Raw genomic sequence first — 15106 nt, 5'->3', positions numbered from 1 at the left:
TGTGATCATAATGCTGCCCTCCCTTTTGATTGCACAGAGTCCCTGCATCTCTCAAACGTGATTATGCATTGGAAAGGGCTTCATTACTTCTATTTGCTTCCACAATATGTTAGTTGATATCAATACTCAGTTATGAAGCACTGGGATATAAACACCAATAGATCTGTTATTTTCTCGGATATGAAAATCAACAACCGAAATAGGAAATGTAGTATTTATACTAGAACCAAAATTCATGAATGATCACTGTGACCATCTCAGCCTTGCAGAATTCAAACATAAAACCTGCCTCTTGGACTTCCCTGGTGGTGCAGTGGTTAAGAATCCGCCTGCCAGTGCAAGGGACACGGGTTCAAGCCCTGGTCCAGGAAGATCCCACATGCCGTGGAGCAACTAAGCCCGTGTGCCACAACTACTGAGCCTGTGCTCTAGAGCACAACTAGAGCTCTAGAGTGCCACAACTACTGAAGCCCGCGTGCCTAGAGCCCATGCTGCAACAAGAGAAGACACTGCAATGAGAAGCCTGCGCACCACAGCAAAGAGTAGCAGCCCCTGCTCGCCACAACTAGAGAAAGCCCGCACGCAGCAAGGAAGACCCAACATAGCCAAAAATAAAATAAAATAAAAAAAGAAATTAAAAAAAAGAAATATAAATGCTTCCATATATGAAAAATAAATTAGAATTTAATTGACAACTTCTAATAAAAAAATTTTTAAATAAATAAAACCTGCCTCATCAATGTCCTGGGCTCTAAAATGATTTTTCACATATATGAATTAATTTGATGCTAACAACAATTGTTTTGCATACTAGAAATCTAAGATTCAGAGAATCAAGTTCACCTTATTAAATCGTATTAAAAACCAATTCCCTGGACTCTGTCCAAGGCTTCATAATAGTAAAGTAGCTCAATGTGAGGGACATGGTACAGTGAGGCATAAACAGGTTTATCATTTTACTTGCATAAGTATTTTCTAAATGCTTAATAGTGCCCATTTATTTGTATTACTTGGAATTGAGTTGTCAACATAAATTTTTTGGTAATTAAAGTGTATTTCTTTCATTATAAAACTATACATTTCAATCTTTCTTTTTTAAATAAATAAATTTATTTATTTATTTATTTTTGGCTGCGTTGGGTCTTCGTTGCATAGCGCAAGCTTTCTCTAGTTGTGGCGAGCGGGTGGTACGCGGGTTTCTCATTGTAGTGGCTTCTCTTTGTCGCGGAGCACAGGCTCTAGGTGTGCGGGCTTCAGTAGTTGTGGCACGCAGGCTCAGTAGTTGTGGCCCACGGGCCTAGCTGCTCTCTGGCATGTGGGATCTTCCTGGGCCAGGGATCGAACCTGTGTCCCCTGCATTGGCAGGCAGATTCTTAACCTCTGTGCCACCAGGGAAGTCCCTCAATCATTCTTTAATCTATTTATTTCCTTTCATGTCAATATTCACACATGTTATATTGCCATCTTAGTCCAGATTCTAGCCACTCTCATCTTGCAGGACAGTAGTGATTATTATAAAGGAATACCAGTTCTGGAGGATGCCATTAGGAGCTATAAATGCAGAAGATTTTATATTGAATCAATTAAGATATTCTCAATTATGAATAACTGCATAAACTGGCTTTAACAATAAGGAAATGTATTGACTGTCATAATTCTAAGTCCAGAAGTAGAGCAGGCTTCAGGGTTGGTTTAATCCAGCAGATCCAGCAGATCCAGATTCATAGTTGTTAGACAGCAAAGGGATGAAATGGATCAGGGGAGGCATTTGTCATTGTTTTTGGCTGAGTAGCCTCTGAACCTCCTTATGTTTGGGATAAGAATCTGGATTTATTTTCCCAGATTATAAATTCTGGTGGAAAGCAAACTCTAATTACCTATGATTGAAACTGAAAAACAGATTTGTCAGTCCCCAGGCACTTTTGTAGCTAAGGTGTAGGCAAATGACCTAGACCTGGTCAACTGGACACCTCTCCTTCCCTCAGTCATCCCCAGAGATGAATCAGTAGCAAGTGACCCAAGGAAGCAGGGTCAGAATAGAATCTGAATGGTCTGCCTGGAAGGGATCTTTCACCATGGTTAATTGACCATGGAATTTCTAGGACCAAAATCATAAGGAGCTCATAAACAGAGGCATGGTCTGAGACACTTCAGGAGAGATTCTCAAATGCTAGACCTGAATTAGTTTACAGACCCAGAGCCTCTTGAATGAAGGAAAGGTCAGGAACTCTTGGTGAGGAACACTACAATATGATCACAAATATATATTGAAAATCCTCATTTTGATCTTCCTCCAAAACAGTTACCATCATTAATCAGAATAAATGTGTACTAGAGAAGCGAAAATACCTAGATCTTCAGAGCATTGTTAGAAACTGGGTCTGTTACTAATGCTAACTCCTATGGAAGCAGAATACCACTGTTGTCTACCAGTCAGAGAGATTTATGGGGAGTAAGGTAATAAATTGAGTTTTGACTTAAGTTTGTCTTCATTAGGCTCAAAGAGCCCCCAAATCTGTATTTATTTCCTCAGCTTACAAAGGTATAACAGGAACCGATACACACAACAGAGTAATTCTCCACTTTGGCTCTCTAAAATCCATGAACTAAGGGTCATTATGATAGGAATGGCCAAGTGCAAACTGATGGAGCTCTCCCTACATAAAATAGCACATCATAAGTAATATCACATCCCTAGGAGAATTTCAGAGGTTAAAAGACCTGAAAGATCCAGAGGTGATGATTGCTACCACATTCCCATTTAACTTTCTAGTTCGGCCAGTGAAGAAAACCAGATTGGTCTTGGGGAGTAACAGTAGATTATTATAATCTTAATCAGTTACACCTGCTGTTCCAGCAGGCTTCATTTGACAGAAGCAAACATACAGAGACCCTGGCACTTGGTATGCATCTATGAATTTGCCAAAAGCGTGTTTTCTCTATCCCAACACCCAAAGAACACCAGAAGCAGGTGTTTGTTTGTTTGCTTGTTTGTTTTACCTGGCAAGGACGATAGTACACCTTTACTATCTTACTTCAGTATTATGTTACTTCTCTGATACTGTGCCACAGTTTGGTCTACAGGAATCTCAGTTGTCCAAAGGACATCAAGTTGACAGAATCCAGGGAGCTGAAGTAGCAGACACCCAGGATGACTGGGTTAGACAATTCACATCAAAGCGTGGAAGTTGGACTTCCCTGGTGGAGCAGTGCTTGAGAAACTGCCTGCCAATGCAGGGGACACAGGTTCGAGCCCTGGTCTGGGAAGATCCCACGTGCCACGGAGCAACGAGGCACGTGAGCCACAACTACTGAGCCTGCGTGTCTGGAGCCTGTGCTCCGTAAAAAGAGAGGCCGCGATAGTGAGAGGCCCGTACACCGCGATGAAGAGTGGCCCCCGCTAGCTGCAACTAGAGAAAGCCCTTGCACAGAAACGAAGACCCAACACAGCCAAAAATAAATAAATTAATTAATTTTTAAAAAATGTGGAAGCTAAGTTCATAAAACTACATCAGATTTGGGGTAGTGGATTTGAGGAAGAGGTGGGGGAAGGGGTCCAATAATGGAGGACATGTAGGGCTCTCTCTCCAAGAGTACGCTGTTACACCTTGCAAGCCCTATCCCTGGGAGTCGGGTGCCATGTTTTGACTTTAGACTTGTATAATACATTGGGTGTGCCATCTGACTCCATGGGTGACTCAACTCTCAGTTTGGAGAGGAAGAAAGTCCAGAGCTGGTCCAGGCTGTAGTATCAGCAACTCTGCCATTTAGCACTTGTGATCCAGCTAATCCAATGAGGTCTGACATGTCTCTGGCCATTTGGGATACAATAGAGTCTGTGGCAGGCTCTGATAGGAGAACCAAACAGATGACCCTATGGTTCTAGCAAATAACAAACAAACCTCTCAGCAAATAACAAACCTTTAGAGAACCAGCTCTTGGGTTGCTATGCTACCAGGCAGCATGACATAGTGATTGGGAGCTCGGGCTGGCTTTAGGCTGCCTGAGGTTGAATCTCATCTCTGCCACTTACTAATTGTGAGACTGTGGACCACAGCTTATCCTTCCTTTGTCTTGGTTCCCTACCCATAAAGCTGGCTTAACAGTAGAGACTTGCCGGGAGGATTCAATGTGCTCACGCGTGAGAAGGGCCTGGCATGGCGTCTGGCACGTGTGAGTGCTCATAACTATTAGTTATCATATCCCATATGTTGAACAAGCATGAATCGCACCACAAACAAAACCTTAGTTGTGTTTCCCCTCACCCCTTCAACCTCTCCTCAGTGAAATTAGTCTTCTCATGAGCCTAGATGAAACTCTAGGAGGTCCTAGAGCTTTTCTACTCATTTCTAGGTAATAAGTGAGTCACCTTAAGTCACAGTTTCAATTTACTACTTAAATGGCAGAAAACTCAACTTGACAGTGTTAAATCCTCACCCCTCCTTGACTTTTTGTCTGGAAGCTTCTGCTCCTCCTCTGCCCCTGCTCATGTCCTCCCCAACTTGCCAGTTGTTAGTGTGGTACCACCAGGGGGAAGCAGGAGGGGGGAAGGAGGAGAGAAGGTGTCTAGACCAGCTCTCGTTTTGCTGGTGGCTTCATGCTGAGTCTCAGGTCTGACAGATGGTTAGTGTCGGATCTCCCTCATGGGTGTTTTGGTGGGTTCTTTAGAGGTTTTTCTCTGAATTCTTTTCTTCCCCTCTTCCTTTGACCACGAAGGATGTACCTATTCTGTGTGGTCTTTTGCAATTCCTTCTTTAATCTCTGGGCACGCAATACCTGGTCAGCTCTAGCCTCTTTCTGTCAAGGTCTCCAGGTGGCCTATCCAATAAGACCCCAAATGAACCACATCACTGCTTTCCGTCTCCCACTCAATCCTGAGGGGTCCTCAGGAAACACTCAGAGTCACTTCCCCTACCCACCCTGGATCCAGGCGTCACAACCCTGGTTCTGCCACCAGGAAAGATCTTACCCTCTAGATTCCTTAGGCGTCAGACCCCCAGCCCGTGGGCTACATTAGTTGCCTTAGGCGTGGTTTATACCTGTCTCCCACCCTCCACAGAACACATTTCAAAACTCTCCCAGTGACCCCTGAAGTCTTCCTCATGAAGCATGAGATTAGAAGTCAGCAAACTTTGCTTGAAGAGAGCTGGGTAGTATATTTTAGGCTTTGTGGGCTCCAGGTCTGTGTCATAACTACTCAGTTCTGTGTTGTAGCTTGAAACACAATATATGGACAATATAGACAATACGTAACCCAATCAGCATGATTGTGTCTCAGTAAAACTTTACTTATTTATTTATTGTAGCATATTCTTGTTTAAAAAAACTCCGAGTGTTTTTTTTTTTAAATTGCTTATCTATTTTTTGGCTGCGTTGGGTCTTCATTGCTGCACGCAGGCTTTCTCTAGCTGTGGAGAACGGGGGTTACTCTTCACTGCCCTGCACGGGCTTCTCAGAGCTCAGGGCGCAGGCTCAGTAGTTGTGGCGCACGGGCTTAGTTGCTCCTCAGCATGTGGGATCTTCCCGGACCAGGGCTCAGAACCCGTGTCCCCTGCATTGGCAGGCGGATTCTCAACCACTGCGCCACCAGGGAAGTCCCAAAACTTCACTTATGAAAAGGTGATGACCAAACCCAAAGTTTGCCGAATGGGAGGGTCGTAGTCCTCTACCCCTCGTCTCACTTCCCAATTATGTGGGTTGGAAGCAGCCGCTTTCTCATTACCAATCTCCTTACACCAATTCCTCTCTCTTTGTAATCTGACCACTTTTATCATCTCAAAGTGGGGAAGGATGTTTAAGAGTTTAAGAAACACTTTCTCAGACATTTCCCTTGAAAATGTTCGCACATGGACTTGCCTCACCAACACTTTTGTAACTGATAACAAATTGTCCACTCATGTGGCACCTTAATTGAAAATGAGGCAGGAAATGTTTTAAATGCGTTAGCCTGGAGAGGGCTGCAGACTCCAGCTGGTGCCTCCAGTAGAGAACTGAAGGCTGTGCCTTGAAAGTCACAGAGTGAACTGAGTTCCTTTCTCAAAAAAGGCATAGCTATTGTCCTCCATTCTATCATAGGCTGTTTGCTTTCTTAAAGAACGTGGCAACACCCTCAGTTTCCTTGTTAACTGGGGTGTGACATTACAGCAGCCTTGTTGTGACTTGCTGTAAAACAGATGTCACTGGGGGTTATGGAGGTGCCTAGAACTGGTTTCCTTTAAAAAGAACGGCCCTGACAACTTTGCCTTGATGAGTTCTTGTGTCTGCTTTCTACAGATGTTTCTGTCTCCTTCCTCACTGTCAGCCTGTCAGCAGTCACTTCACATTGCTGTCAGTTTGCCTATCCCTAGCAGCCTCCTTCCCTATTTTGCTACCTTTAATGTGCTTGGACTTAAAAATCAAAGACTCAAGGTGTTAGAATTGTTGGATAATTGTAGTAAGAGTGAGGGCTGAGTGACTGTCCAGTTGGTAGCATATATGGTCTTAATATGTGGACAATAAGACATCTATTTTGGCTGCTTACAGAATTGTTTTTATTTGTCTGTTTAGATGGAACATTTATTGTGGCTGCTTACAGATATTATCCATTCACTCATCCTTCATTTATTTATCTTTTGCTTGAATGCAAGGGTTCAGCCGTGCGGCTAATATTTTGCCCCCAGAAATGACCTTTGTTTTGGATGGGGTTAGAATCGCTTTTTTAATCTTCTGATTGATTTATGTACTCACAAATGTATAGAATTTTATATAAATGCATACATGTGATCTATGTATTTTTTGGACACCTTTTTTTTTTTGCTTTCATCCTCTCCTGCCTTCATCTACATATCCACATTAGGGCTCCTTTCCCAGCTGTGATGTAGCATGTGCCAACAACTGGGTTTATATCCTTCCACATTTTCTGCATATGCGTATACAGTCACACAACACACACTCACACGTGGAGTGTCTTTTGTTTAGATGGCAGTCAATCTTTGTTGTCCACTCAACAGCCATACCTTAGGGCCGTTCCTCCCACTTGTTCTTTGTTAACAGAATTTATTTGTTCCGATAGTATGCAAAGATCTCTTGGTATGAAGAAAGTCACCCATATTCTAGCTCTAAAAAATGAATCTGGATTGGTTTTAAATAGGGAATCTCATTCTTCTTTTCCTTTGTTTAGAGATGATCGTATAGCTCAGTTCTGGTAAATAAGAGGTAAGGAGAACTGTGTAAAAAAGTTCCTTTTTTTAATATAAGGAAACGTACTATGCCTGCTGGATTTCACAATGGGGCCACTTGAGATTCATGACCATCACTATTACCTGAGAATCAGATATCTCAATCAAAATACCAATAGAATTTGTTTTTTCTCCAAAATTGACAAGCTTTAGCTAAAATATATAAGGAACTGCAAAGGAACTAGCATATCCAGGATAATCTTGAAGAACAACAAAATTGGAGGACTTACTGATTTCAAAACTTTAACCATAAACTATAGTAATCAATACAGTGTGTTATTAGTGACCAAAGGAACAGAATAATAAGTTAGTTCATAAATACACCCACACATATGCAGCCATTTTTTCACAAAAATGTCAATGCAATTCATTGGGGGTGGGGAAGAAGGCTTTTCAATAAATGGGGAAGGAACAACTTCTTAAAAAATGAAACTTGAATCCTATCTCACACATACACAAAAATTAATTTGAGGTGAACCATAGACCTAATACAAGCTTTAAAACTATAAAGCTTCTAGAAGAAAACAAGGCAGATATCTTCATGACCTCAGGACAGGCAAAGATTTCTTAGCCAGAATACAAAAAGGATTTAAATATAAAAGAAAAAATTACTACATTTTACTACATAATAATCAAAAGCTTCTGGAGACTTCAGCTTCTAGTGATGAGGTAGTAACAAGGTTCAGATTTACCCTTCTGCTGTAAAAAAATATTTGAAAACTGGAAAATTTATAGGAAACAACAATTTTCAGAAAATGGACAAAAGGCAAATTACTGATGGGGAAACAAATATAAGAATTATCAAAGACTTCTCGGGAGAAACTATGCAAACAAGAAAACACACATACAATGTGTGTTTGTACGTGTGAGATAACACACATAACAATGCTGGGGGGGGAATCCTGTAAATGTAGTATTCTATACCCACTGAAAATATCAAAAATAAAAATGAAATATAGGCTTTTTCAGGTAAACAAAAGCAGAGAGATTTTCAGTGATAGTAGACGTGCGCTAAAAGAAATATTAAAGGAACTTTTTCAGGAAGAAAGAAATGAATACCAGATGGAAACTTGGATCTATATAAATGAATGAAGAGCACTGGAAATGTTAAATATGTGGGAAAATATAAAAGGATTATCTTGTTTTTTAAATGTCTTTAAAAGAAAAAAGACTGGGAATTCCCTTGTGGTCCAGTGGTTAGGACTCAGCACTTTCACAGCCGTGGCCCGGGTTTGATCCCTGGTCAGGGAACTAAGATCCCACAGACCACGCAGCATGGCCAAGATTAAAAAAAAGAAAAAAAAGGAAAAGAAAAGAAAAATGACTGTCTAAAGCAAAAACGATACTAATGTGTTGTGGACATATGTAGGAGTAAAATACAGGACAACTGAGCACAAGGGTTGGACAGAACACAGATAGATTAAAAGTAAAAGCGTGAAAAATATATATCATGAAAATATTGATCGTAAGAAAGCTAGGGATTCCCTGGTGGTGTAGTGGTTAAGAATCTGCCTACCAATGCAGGGGACACAGGTTAGAGCCCTGGTCCAGGAAGATCCCACATGCCGTGGAGCAACTAAGCCTGGGCACCACAACTACTGAGCCTGCACTCTAGAGCCCACGCACCACAACTACTGAGCCCCTGCGCCACAACTACTGAGCCCGCACTCCACAACTACTGAAGCCCGCACACCTAGAATCCATGCTCTGTAACAAGAGAAGCCACTGCAATGAGAAGCCCGCACACTGCAATGAAGAGCAGCCCCCGCTTGCCACAACTAGAGAAAGCCCACGCACAGCAATGAAGACCCAACGCAGCCAAAAATAAATAAAATAAAATAAATAAATTTTTTTAAAAAAGAAATTGCATGGTATTAAAAAAAATTTTTTTAAGAAAGCTAGAGTGGCTATATCAATATCAGACAAAATAGATTTCAGTCTCAATAAATTTAAAAGGACTGAAGTCACACAAAGTATGACCTCTGACCACAATGAAATTAAATTATAAACCAACACCAGAAAGATATTTGAAAAATTCCCAAATATTTTGTATTGTATTCCCAAATGTATTGTATGTAAATAATACATTTCTAAATAACTCATGGATAAAAGAAGAAACTACAAGGGAAATTACAAATACTTTGAACTAAACAGAAATGGAAACACAACACATCAAAAAACATTTCTTTTTCAACACATCAAAATTTTGAGAGGGAAATTTCCTTTTTTTTTTCTGGCCATGCTGCGGGGCATGGAGGATCTTAGTTCCGGGGCCAGGGATCAAACCCATGCTCCCTTCAGTGGAAGCACAGAGTCTTAGCCCCTGGACCACCAGGGAATTCCCTAGAGAGAAACTGAAAGTTTTAAATGCTTATACTACAAAAAAATATGTCTCAAATCAGTGATCTATGCTCCCACTTCAAGAAGCTAGAAGATGGGGCTTCCCTGGTGGCGCAGTGGTTGAGAGTCCGCCTGCCGATGCAGGGGACGCGGGTTTGTACTCCGGTCCGGGAGGATCCCACATGCCGCGGAGTGGCTGGGCCCGTGAGCCACAACTACTGAGCCTGCGCGTCTGGAGCCTGTGCTCCGCAACGAGAGGCCGCGATAGTGAGAGGCCCGCGCACCGCGATGAAGAGTGGCCCCCGCTCGCCACAACTGGAGAAAGCCCTCGCACAGAAATGAAGACACAACACAGCCAAAAATAAATAACTAAATAAATAAGAAGCTAGAAGAGCAAATTAAATACAAAGCTAGCAGAATAAAGAAAATAATAAAGAGTGAAAATCAATGAACCAGAAAGTACACAAACAGTAGAGCTAATCAATAAAACCAAAACTCTTTCTTCAAAAACATCAACAAGATAAGTACACCTCTAACAACACTGAACAAGAAAATTCTAAAAAGGACATTCAAGTGACCAACATCAGGGTTGAAAGAGGCAGTATCACCACAAACATAAAGAAGATAATAAGAGAATATTATGAAAAACTTTATGCCAATAGATCATCAACCTTTAAATAGACAAATTTCTCAAAAAATACAAATTATCAAAACTGGCTCAAAATAATAGAGCACCCAAAGAGCCCTATATCAATTTTAAAATTGAATTATTAATATAAAACCTTCCCATAAAGAAGACTTTAGGCCCACATGGTTTCACTGGTGAATTCTAACAAAATCTTAAGGAAGAAATAATAGCAATTCTATGCAAACTCTTTCAGAAAATAGAGGAAGGAGGAACTACTTCTCAACACATTTGATGAGGACAGACTATTCGGACACCAAAACCATTACAAGAAAAAGAAACTACAAACCAGTATCACTCATAAACATAGAAGTTAATATTCTTGACAGAATATTTGCAGACTGAATCCAGCAATGTATAAAAAGGGTAATACCCCGCGACCAGTGGTATGTGTTCAGGAATGCCAGGTTGGTTTAACATTCAAAAACCAATCAATGTAATTCACCATTAAAACAGAATAAAATAGAAAAACCATACGGGCCTCTCAATAGACATGGAAACTGCATCTGACAAAATATAACACCCACTCATGATTTAAAAGATTTTTTTAAAAACTCTCAATAAACTAATAGAAAGGAACTTCCTCAACCTGTTATAGGGCATCTATGAAAAACCTACAGCTAACAATGTAATGGTGAAAGAATGTTTACCCCTGAAATAAGACACAGGATAACGATGTCCACCTTTCCCTCCTTTTATTTAAAATTGCCTAGAGGGGTGGGATAGGGAGGGTGGGAGGAAAGTTCAAGAGGGAGGGGATATGGGGTATATGTATACATATAGCTGTTTCACTTTTTTGTACAGCAGAAACTAACACATTGTAAAGCAATTATACTCCAATAAAGGTGAAAAGTAAAATAAAATAAAATTGTAATGGAGGACTAAGTGCAAACAAGAAAAATAAATAAAAGACATACAGAGTGGCTAGAAAAACATAAAACTGTCTTCCTGCAAGACATGATCATGTATAAATGGCCAATATGCATATGAAAAAATGCTCAACATCAGGGCCAGGTATTAGACTCTGGGGAAGTAGTCCCTGAGGAAGGAATCTATCTGTTTGTGGACAGGCTTTCTCTAGTTACGGCGAGCGGGGGCTACGCTTCGTTGCGGTGCGCAGGCTTCTCATTGTGGTGCCTTACCCTGTTGCAGAACACAGGCTCTAGGCGCACAGGCTTCAGTAGTTGTGGCACACGGGCTCAGTAGTTGCGGCACGCAGGCTCAGTAGTTGTGGCACGTAGGCTCTAGAGAGCAGGCTCAGTAGTTATGGTGCACAGGCTCAGTTGCTCCGTGGCATGTGGGATCCTCCCAGACCAGGGATTGAACCCGTGTCCCCTGCATTGGCAGGCGGATTCTTAACCACTGCACCACCAGAGTAGTCCTGGAATGTATCTGTTTTTGCTTACTGCAATATCCTAAATACCCAGTGCAGTGCCTGTCCATAGTAGGTGTTTGCCTTTATTTTGTGAATGAATGAATAAAAGGGCAAATGTTAGATTGTGGTAGTTCGGTCCTGAGAGGTCACACTTCACTTCAGTCAAGACAATTTTAATATTTCAATTTTGGAAAAAGAATCTTAGATCCCTATTCTTAAGTAAGACAGAATATGGCTAAGAGAAACTGTTTTCCTTTAGCAGTTACTTTTGATGGTTAATTTTCTGTGTCATCTGGCCTGGGCCACCAGATACCGAGATAAGTTATTTCTGGGTGTGTCTGTGACGGTGTTTTGGATGAGATTAGCGTCTGAACTGATGGAACCACAAAAATAGAATGCCCTCTCCAATGCAGGTGGGCATCAGCCAATCCACTGAGGGTCTGAACAGAACAGAGGTGGAAAATGGAGGAATTAGCTCTTTTTTTTCCTGCCTCACTGCAAGAGCTGGGACATCTCATCTTCTCCTGCCCTTGCACTGGTTTTCAGGCCATGGCCTAGGACTGCCCACCAGTTTTCTTTCCTTTTTTTTTTTTAAATAATATTTTGTGTTTTTAAGGGCCTTGAGTTTTGTGGGGGTGTTTTTTAGAAACTTATTTATTTTGGGCTGTGTTGTGTCTTCGTTGCTGTGCGCGGGCTTTCTCTGGTTGCAGCGAGCGGGGGCTACTCTTCATTGCGGTGCACGGGCTTCTCATTGTGGTGGTTTCTCTTTTTGCGGAGCACGGGCTCTAGGCGTGCAGGCTTCAGTAGTTGTGGCTCGCAGGCTCTAGAGTGCAGACTCAGTAGCTGTGGCACACGGGCTTAGTTGCTCCACGGCATGGGGGATCTTCCTGGACCAGGGTTCGAACCTGTGTCCCCTGCATTGGCAGGCGGATTCTTAACCACTGCACCACCAGGGAAGTTCCCCACCAGCTTTCTTGATACTCTAGCTTGCAGATGGCAGATTTTACGTATATATGTATCTCCATATACAGTCATCCCTTGGTGTCCGAGGGGGATTAGTTCCAGGACCTGTTGTGGATACCAATACCGAGGGATGCTCAAGTCCCACAGTCTACCCTCTGTATTCACCAGTTCTGCATGAACGGATTCTACCAAGTGTGGATGATGTATTAAGTTTGCTATCCACATTTGGTTGAATTTGTGGATGCAGAACCTGAGGATATGTAGGGCCAACTATATATTTACTGAAAAAAATCTGCATATAAGGGGACCCACATAGTTCAAACCTGTATTTTTCAAGGATCAACCCTATATAAAATATATATGGAAAAAAAATATAGATATATTAATGGTATATATATGAGAATATAGAGAGAGAATATATATTTTAATATACACATATATATATATATTTATTCTAATGGTCTGTTTCTCTGGAGAACCCTAACTGATACATTACTCATATGCTCATATGTTTACTATCATAAATAAGATTGTCTATCCAAAATACTTTAGGGTTGCTACACACTTATCTGTATGATTTCTTTTTGTAAGGAGCTTACTCTTTATGATTACAAAGGTAATACATGCCTTCTGTATGGAGTCTAGAAAGTGCTGAAAAATTAAGTAGAAAGTGAAAATTCCCTAAAATCCCATCACCCCAATGGACATTGAGCTCTTCCTTCTTCCACTTCCTGTTTTCCTCATAGTTTTTTCCACTATTTTGGCACTAACAACATAAAGGGCATGGAGATAGAGATTGGCACAAAAAGGAATCAGGTGGGTCCCTTGGGGACAGAGGGGGATGGACGTCCATGTGGAATTTTCTAGTGGGTAGTTGGAAATGTAAACCAGGAGAGATTTCAGATCTCTAAGTGGGGAGGGAGAGGGGTCACAGAGGTGTCAGGTGAAATCTCAGGAAGGGGAGGAAGCTGGCCAGAGAAGGAAAGCAGGCCAAGAAGAAAGGAAGAATCTTGTACAGTATCATTAGTTTATACTTGCTCCAGAAAGTATATGGGGTAACGCATTAGAAAGAATCGGTTTTCTCTTGAATTCTTATCTATGAATGTTCTTCTGGGCTCTTCAGGAGTGAGATGCTTTCTTTCTGTATTCTCCACACCTGCAGACTGTAGCCAGCATTCTTTTCAAGAGAGTGAGTTGACATGTGAAGGGCACAGAATTAACCAGAATACTACTTTCTGAATGCCATCTTTTCTTTCCTCTGAATATTGATTTCATCTACTCTTTTTAAAAACAAGTTTGTTTGGAATGGCTTTTCAGAACTGTCTATTTCCACACACACATTATGAATAAAGAATCTGTTTAAATCAATGTTCTTTGAGAGAAGGCAAGTTTGCAAGTGGATAAAATGTCTTGCTGATTCTTGTCGCATGCATTTATGATCCTCCAGCCATCTTTTTAATAGGCTGCATTCCTACTGCTTCAAGGTGTGCTCACAAAGGACAGATCTCATGAGTTTTTGTTATTAGCCCCTAATTTCCTATTGTACGATTTGACTTGTGTGCCTAGAGAGACAGAGACAGAAGTCCAGCAGTAGTTCTGCAAGTGGTTGCCAGACGTCCCAAAGCAGATAGAGGTGCTGCCTCTATCTTCTGAAAAGAAAAGTGGTAGGAAATGCTGCCAAGGCACCCAAAGCCTAGTCAACAACACATATTCCCCAAACAACTTGTTTAAAAGGCCTCCCAAACACTATAACATATAAACCAGACAACTCTATACAGAAAAGAACCCCCTGAATCTAAATTATCTACCTCAAACACAAGGATATCAGATGTCAAATCTTGTTCCTTGTACGTTCATATCTCAGTAGAATGGTGCACAGGAAATGTTCTCCTCCTGGCCATCATTCCCTCAGTTCAGCAGCCATTACAGAGCTCAATAGCTATCATGCATTGAGTCCCAAATGCAAAATGTCTGAAGCTGAACTCACCACCTTCCCCCCAGCTCAAGACTTCAAACTTCCTTAGGCAAATCCATTTCCCTGACTCACAGGAGGAAAGAAGATTACAGATATGAGCTGGGGGAGAAGGAATTCCATTAGGCTTTGTGGGCCCATTTTTAAGATCTGCCACGGTTCACAGAAAGAGGGAGAGGAAGGGCAAGGGCACAGCAGACTTTTCCGGATAATAACAAGACAAGGTAAGATGTGCTATAGCCGGGTCATGGAAGCATATGGTGGGAGACGTTGAGTCTGGCTAGGAGGAGAGTTGGGAAGCTTTTCAGCACAGTGCATGACACAAAGTAGGTGACTGATAAGTGATTAATGATTGAAAGGAGGTAATGTCTGAATATCAACCTGATGCTAAATGGGCCTGCCTACATGGAGAAGCCGGGAGAGATTTTACATGAGAGCAAAAAAGGCAAGCTGTGTCAATTCCCAGACGTGTCCAGGAAATGACAAAACTTGGGTTGTGCCCTGGCAGTAGGCTGGCAACATGGTATGGGGGTCTTGGACAGGATTTGGTAGAC

This window comes from Tursiops truncatus, chromosome 4, assembly GCF_011762595.2.
Source record: "Tursiops truncatus isolate mTurTru1 chromosome 4, mTurTru1.mat.Y, whole genome shotgun sequence".
Classification (NCBI taxonomy): domain Eukaryota; kingdom Metazoa; phylum Chordata; class Mammalia; order Artiodactyla; family Delphinidae; genus Tursiops; species Tursiops truncatus.
Note: the sequence above shows the minus strand (reverse complement) of the source record.